Below are 8,424 nucleotides of genomic sequence, written 5' to 3'. Positions count from 1 at the left end.
CTGTGCAGTGCCGGTGCTGTGTTGTTGTGAACTGGACGGGCCCAGTCAGGACTGTGCAGCACACACACACACACACACACACACACACACACACACACACACACACACTCTCATACCACAGTGATCACAGCTCAAATCCCCCCTCTGCGCTCCCTCTGGAATTCTCTTCTCCACTTCAATCAGCACACTTTGAAACGAGGGGAGCCGTTCCTGTCCACTTCATTAATAACCGACAGTTCCCAGATCACAGGGTCTGATAGCGGGGTCCTGTCGGTGGGAAGTGGGCTGCGCTCACAACCCCCCTGTGAATGCGGGAACTCCCACCATGATGTACCTGTGGGGTTATTGAGGCTCAGCGGGCCTCCGTTCACTGACAGGCTCCGGCATTTCATGACACCTGTTGCTCTTGTTCAGGTGTGTGTGTGTGTGTGTGTGTGTGTGTGTGTGACCGTTGCCCCGGCTTCAAGATGCTCTCTAGGAGCCATTAATCGTGGGTGTTTTCCGTGTTGTGCTGCACTTTGCCAGCCCTTTGCGAGCTCCTGCCAATGTTTTGGTGTTGTTGCTACCAACTCTGTTTGTACGTGGCTCCCTCACACCAGCGCCACCCTGCACTGCACTGCAGAGTCTCAAGAGTGGGAGAAGGAAAAAAAAAAAAAAGGGGGGGGGAGACTCCCAACCCCAAAAAACCCCTCCATGGGGCCCCCCCCCCCCCATCTCCCCATGCAGGGCTGGATGAATTAGCTCGGGACAAAAGGCTTTGTGGGCCGGCCATGAAAGGCCTATTAACCATACTGCATCCCCCAGAGGCCCTGCCCGCAGGACACCGCCTCCCAGAATGCCACTCTCTCAGCAGGCCGCAGTCCCAGCATGCACCGCTTCCCTTCAGCGCTAACCCCGGTCGCCCCCGAGGCTCGCTATAGAGCCCCACACAGATTGTCATGTAGATGATTATAAATGTTGTTATGAAAGTGATGGAGAGCGAGGAGGAGTGAGGGGGGGTCGTTGTTGCAGTGTGATTTGTGCGTTTTACCAACAAAGAAGAAGAGTTTGACGGAGTGAGAGCGCAGGGTGAGCTCAGGTGTGAATCCATCCAGTGCATGTCATCATTCATCATGGAGTGTGTGTGTTTGTGTGAGTGTGTGTGTGTAGCGTAGTGTATGAGGTGATTTTTTTCCCCTCGAGGGTCTCCACTGTGCTGTGCCCTCTCCTCTCCGACCTCCTCGCTCCATTGTTTAGCTGAGCGCCATGACAACGACCCGCTCTCTCCTTCCTTCTCTGTATCCTGCTGACCTTAGCAGCTGTGTCACTTCCTCGGCGTGACAAAACCAGATTGAATCACACACACACACACACACACACACACACACACACACTTGTGCTTTGTGGTGCATGGAGGCTCTAAACCAGCACACTTTCACTCTCACATTCATAAAAGCGAGACAGAAGAGGAGGCTCTCTCGCTCTCTCTGTTCCACTCTTCAGCGGTGAGTTTGGATGTTGCTGTACAGGTCGAGGAGGAGTATTGAAGGACAGGTTCGGATGTCTGCATGTACCTCAGAATTACTCCTCCTGTCCTGATTGGCCGTGAGGTGATCCCCTCCTGTTGCAACTTCATGTGGCTGGCCGGGAAAGGAAGCTAAAACTTGCTCAGCATGCCACAACGCAATTCCTCCAGCAAGGTGCTGCCTCAGCCAATCAAACTGGTGGTAAATCACTTTGTAACATCAAGTACACCTCCCATTTAATCGAGCGAACAAGATTCAAAACAGCCAAACGCGACCAGCGACACTGTCACCAAGTCACGGTTGAAAGTTGAGGCCGTCTCAAACTTTGATTTGTACACACGGCGGCTATTTTCCTCCTTCGTCACAGTCAAGGGATAATGTTATGCGGCTGTGTTCCAGGTTGCAATCCATATAAATGTTAGAAACTGATAAGTAACTAAAGGACCACGGGAAGTGAAAATCTAGAGGGACGTTCGACTGTGATATCAGGGTGACGAAAATGGCCGCAGCATTCCTCGCTTCACATGAAAATGACTCGTAGCCTGTTGTCCTGACATCCATCGTCAGAAGACACAGTAACCGAGGATGAAGTGATTTTCGTCATGATAATTACATCATTTCAGAGACATACGATCCTGTATGACTTTATGAACTCACTGCTCTGCCACTCAAACTGGATTTACAGGATTGTATTGCCTCCTTTCACCTGCATCTGACACAACATGGTCCTACCAGTGACATCTCTTTTAGGTTGTTTGGACTAAACCCAAAGTCGGAGGTGAGGAACAGTCTTTGTTTTGCCCAAAAATGAACTTGCAGATGGCGACCTTTGATACTCAGTCCATATCTGTTGACCTAGATCACTCAGTGTTACAACAAAGGCCAATCAAGACCTCTGGCAACCAAAGATTAGAGGCTGGCAAAGGTGTTGGTATACTCAAAATGAAGCAATTTGTACGACATGCCGACCACATCTAAAGGCTAAGGTGTTTATAGCTGCGCCAGACGGCCACAATCGAAGGCGGAGTGAAGAGCCAGGTGTCACAGACGGAGGCGAGACGAGATAATTGTTTAAACGTGGGGATAATGACGCACGCTTTTGGACAGAAGAGATCGTTGTGAGAAAGAAGTTCAGACCGTTTCCAATGTCTGTGCAGGTGGCTAATCTCTGCATGATGTGGACGAGCTTATTGGATCCTTGTTTTCAAAAAGTAAGCGCCTCAGTTGGAGCATATTGACCAACTGACACTATATGCTGCTGCTACAGCTGCAGAGGTGAAGTCCCGCCCCTTTCAGCTGACCACCACGTGACCTTGTATCATCAAAATGGACACGTTCTGAATCTTGTTTAAATTGTGTCGCGCTTGTTTTTCAGTTTAAAAGACATTTTTTTCAATGCGCGAAACAGATCAGAAAGTTTCTTATAAAACTACCAAAGTGCAAGACTGTTGCGACATAATGAAATTCATCATATTTGTGGTTTGCAGAGACGTGCATTGGCAACATTTAGTCCGGTGATTGGAATGCACATCTTGTGAGAGACGGCGTAGTTCACTGAGGGGTTTCACAGATGCTGCTTTTCTGTCTTTGTAGCTTTCTTTCTTGACTTGCAATATTAGCTTTTGAACTGGCTGATCATACGTGGGTTTCCTGGCGCAATTCAGATGAGATCAAGTTCTTTGGCGAGTCCCAGACTATTGTGTTTTAAAAAAAATCACGGTGCCAGTGCTGCTGTGAGAACCCTCTTATGACTTCGGACGAGCTTGTTTTTTGTTTTGCTGCATTTCAGATCATGACAGTGGAGCTGATGGATGATGCGGGCTGATGACAAGTCTATACTTGCATATATTTTTTTTAAGATGCACCGAGCCTTCGCTGCGCTCTCCTTTACTCTAAAAAAAAAAAAAAAAAACTGATATCATACAGTGTGACACAGATTATTAGAAAACCAACTCACACGCTGTGACATAAAACCCAGAAGATGGCTGCTGTTCCGCTCTCTATAGGGGCTTTTAGAAAATATGTTTGGGCCAGTGAAGACAGGAGGAATGATAACAGCGACTGGTAACTCTTTTGGACGTGTGAGTAATGTATCGAGATAACCTTGAAGAAATCCAAACCGATTCTTTAAAAGTGACAAACTGAACTTTCTTTGTGAAATCCGCCTAAAGCTCTGTGGGAGTTTCAGGGTTCATCTGCACTGACAGGAGCAATGTGCCGCTGGTCGCTGCATAAACACCCTCAGTCACGGTTCAGCTCATTACAATAACCCAGACATTCAAACAACAGGTGTCTCCGTATCACCCTGGTGTCATCCTGTAAGGCCTCTCTGTTCATGACACGTAACACCGTTACAATATCAGAATAAAGGCCTAAATGAAGCCCGACTGGAGGTAGAGTCAACAGCACAGAGGCAGGAGCTCTACTTCCTGACATTTTCTTAGCATGTGCACCTAAAAATAAACCCATGCGAGCTGAAAGACTGCAGAGCACATGTCAGAGCTGTCCAATGAGGGGGTTCAAAGCCCAAACTGGAGTCATCTGTGTTTTTCCACAGCTTCTTCTTCTTCCTCTTCCTCCTCGTCCGACTTTCTTTCCTGTGCTCCTAAATTAAAAGAACAACTCTCAGAAGGAGCTCATGGGAAAATGTCTTCACGGAGAACTGACGGATGGCGTCTTACGACCTCTGACCTGCAGCTTCATGCGCATGATTTATGTAAAAGTACAGTGGAGGCAAACGTGCACAAATCCTGTAGCTGAAGTAAGAGAAACAGCGCCAGTCCTGCACGAAATTGAAAGTGTTGAGTCTGTAGTAACTAAGGTGTTTGATTTAAGAAGCTCAAACCATAAAAAATGTACACTTGTTTTTAATTGAGATCTTTTTTCTGCTGAACATAAGACACGACCGTCCACAGTGAGGTCCATGGATAATCCAGGAAATAACCGTGCAGGATATTGCTTCTGTATGGAGACTTCGCTGTGCCATCAGGGAATTTTCTCAACCCTTAGTCATATACACAGAAAAAGGGCAAAATACACAGTTTTTCAAATTCACATATTGCATAGACGTGAGGTGATATGATATTAACTTGTAACTGTTAGTTGCTGTCCACGTTGAGAGACCGAGGAAAGTTATAAAAAGTCCTTTTTAGCATTTACCTTGATAACAGGTCAGATTAACTCATGTTTTAATTGGTTTTAGAGAATATTCTTGTGCAGCAACAAGTGCAGGACAAAATGTGTTTGTAATCCTATTCAAATCCTCCATGAGATCTTGTGTGTGTTATAGGTGTGACTCCCACTTGGTTCCGTCACTTAACGTTAATCCTCTTTCTTAGACTAATCAGTACGAGTTTTAGTCATTCATGAAGATCTAGATTAACGACTGAATACTAGAAACGCTGTTTGTATTGCTTCGCTCACCTTGCCAACACTTCTAAAGCCTCAGAAATGCTGCCGGTGTGTCAGTCATTTATTACTTTGTTAATAACGCCAGCTCCACTGTAAGTATCATCCCTAATTGTTTCCACAGTCACCTCCCCAGGAAGCTCGAGGACAAAGCTTTCAGCTTCAAACAGCCTCTAACATGATGTTAAAAAACACTCTGAGAAATAAAATACAACACATTTTTGTTGCATGTTGTTTCTTCATTGCGACCTAAAAGAGATCATGATCACACCAAACTCGTAAGAATGACTCACCATCTCCTGACCATCCGAGGTGCCCGTGAACATAGAGTTGGATGAGAAGATTGATGTTGTGATTAACAGTTAGGTTAACAGTTGTCCTTCATAATAAACTATAAAATGTGTAATTATTCATTAAATACTCAGTACTTGAACATTAGTTACACTTTCATGCACCTTACCATGAAGTTATTAAGCATCCCTGTTACTGAATAAGTTGCATTTGTCTTTACTCATTGTTTTTGCCCTTCTTGTGCCCCCTGTAGCAGAACTAACAAGGAGCTTTTACTGGAAAATGTACTATTGGATCTTTAATAACAAGCCAGAGACGACAGGATTCTCAGTAAAAGGTAATAAATCCTCTAATAATACATCACGTTTTATGAGCTCTTTTTTGGTATGTTTTGTATAAATCTTGGTTGTGCAAAGTTGCACTTGCTGGCAACAGGCATCAGATAAATAATGTAACGAAGCACAATAAAGCTGATAAAAATGCCATTAATAAAGTACCTGAACCCGGCTGAAATAAACACACGGACACATGCTGCACTGCGCCCTGGGCCTCACATCCAGACACACAATCCAAGTTCTCAGAACAACTCAGGGAGAAGAGATTTATGGGGTCTTTTTTTCTTTCAGATGTCTTCTGAAGTGCACACACACACACACACACACACACACATGCACACTTTAACTGTGCATCTCTGCCTCGGGAGCTTTTCATATCCGGAGATTTTATTGTTCTTTTTCATTCTTACTGATGCAAAGCTTACTTTGTGTGTGTGTGTTGGAAGGATATGGAGGGTAATAGTCTGTTATTGGTTCTCATTCCAGTGCGATTGTGCTGTTGAGACAGAGATCCAGGCTCAGGTGGGGTCCGACCCCAGGCTGAGTTACTGTGTGTGTCATGATGTGGAATGTGCTGTGTGACTGCTCTGATTAGATGTTGTTTTTCTGCCGAGAGGTGCCTCATATCTCCACAGAGACTCCTGCAACTGTTTCTTATTGCGTGGAGGTTCTTGTGCCGAGGCAGCGGCGGCGGCAGTAGCAGCAGCGACGGCTGTTTGTTGAGATCCATTTGGTTTATTTCATTTACTGTGTTTACTTGTTTGTTCCAAAGAGTTTGCGACTTGATTTCTTTCCAACTCGGGTCATCGTCACTGCTCGAAGCTTGAGCCTGTAACTTTCCATTTCTGTTTGAATCCTGCTCCGTTTTGTTAGTTGTTTCCAAAGTGCAAAGGCTTATGATCCATTATCCAAGATTCATTCTCGTCTTTGAGCGTTTTCCATTTGGCTTCTTTGCTGCCTTGCTTAGGAGCTTCTTCCTCTCTTCTTCTTCTTAAATCTGTGGCAGAAGACTGTGACGAAGCCTGACTTTTATTTAATCCATCATCACTGAAAAAGCCCGCGCTCTGATGAAAACCAGAAGAGGCTCCTCAGAGGCAAAATGAGATCCATGTATGTTGTATACAAAAGGGGATAAATGAGGACGACGGCGGTGAGAAACAAATGGTGTTTTCCACAAACTGATCAACTAGTTGGGTGTCAGCAAAAGGGTCTGCCTGAGTATCTGAATGAATACAGTCCATCACTCTGTGTACATACACTTATGCATCAACGTGTGCTACAAAAACAAAATCTTATATTTGAGCTGGCCGCTGCAAAAGCTGAAGTTCTGGCCAGTCAGGGGTGTCATTACAGGGAAAAAAAGGCTTTTAATATCTAAACCAAAGTTTCAGGCGGAAGCAGAAGCCATTCCTGCACTCATGGCTGTGTCGTCTCGTATCTCACTTTATCCTGACATACCTGTATCTGTGCTTAGCATGTATAGGACTCTACTCTCTGTATCCGTGGCAACAGTCTTTTTAATCATGAAATTTCAGTGTCTGTCTTGCTCCACAACTTCACTGTAGCTGCCGTACAGACAGGTCGATGCCATCTAAACTGAAGTTTCCTATTTTATGAAATTAGGTCAGTTAAAATGTTTCTGTCATGAGGCCCCTGCTGAGTGTGTCATCCTCTGCTCATATTTTGTTGTTAAATGAATGTAAGGTATCAAAAAAATGCTGATTATTAACCAGATATGAGCACAGAAACGAGGTTAATTGATGTTTTTACACTGCAACTTTTAATGTAATGTGTTAATCGAGCTTTAGAAGCTCCTACAACCAGATTTTACCCCCTTTAAACTGAGTCAGACAAGCTGTTTCCAGCTGTTTGCAGCTGTTTCCAGTGTGTGAGTTAAGCAAACTTTCGTGAGTTTTTCATGCTTTTTAATGATATATTTATTAGAATGTTATTTTATACATATATATGTACATACCATATACTGTGGTATACCACAACAAACAAGCGTGTGCCCTGTCGACCAGAGCACACACTGAGGAACAACAAATCCATCTTCTGTACATCCTCTCCTCGCTCGTTTACGGTTAAAAGCACTTTTCATACTTATGTTCACAAAATCAAGCGCAGATTAACTATGATGTGAGACTTTCCACGGGGGAGCACTCATTCCTCCTACTCATACACGACAGATGCAGTTCACAAAACCAGTAAATCAATCATCAATCCCGTTTCCCTTTTTCCTTTATATATCACTCCATGTAAAATAAAAGTTATTAGCGTTTGCCTCCTACCATGTGTAACACTTGGACTATTAGTCATTTTCCAAAACATTGCGATCTATCTTTCAGCATTCAGGGGACGCATATCTATCATTTCTTGTTCACTTTTAACATACTTGTGGTCTTTTGGGTATAGCTCTAAAAATAAAAAATAAAAAAAATCCCAGAGTCCACTGGAATGTCTTTTGAGATAAACTTTTCTATTGCTTTTTCAACCTCCTCCCAACCCAGATTTTATCTGTACGCTCTGCCAATAGGAATGAAATAGTGGTCGCTTTCACCTCAGTGCATTTTGTTAATAAATCTGGATTATTGCTTTTATAACTATTATATTGATTTATCGTACGGATGTGAGAGTGAGATCGATGAACAAAGAAAGCAAAGGATTCCTCCAAGAGTATTGTTTCCCCCCAAATTTTTACATTTTGTGTTTCAAATCTGATCTTTAAAAAAAAAAGAAAGACTTGTCCTTGTTTGTGTCCAACTTTTATATGAACAATCTGTTTGTATTCCTCCGGTATGTAGAGAACATGTTCTGTGTTTCTTGGCCCTCCGTCTGTACACTTAATAGACACTTGAAGGCTAAACTCTTTGCATTGTTAGAGT

This window comes from Acanthopagrus latus, chromosome 19, assembly GCF_904848185.1.
Source record: "Acanthopagrus latus isolate v.2019 chromosome 19, fAcaLat1.1, whole genome shotgun sequence".
Taxonomy (NCBI): Eukaryota; Metazoa; Chordata; class Actinopteri; order Spariformes; family Sparidae; genus Acanthopagrus; species Acanthopagrus latus.
The sequence above is the reverse complement of the archived record's forward strand: the minus strand, read 5'-3'. Positions refer to the sequence as shown.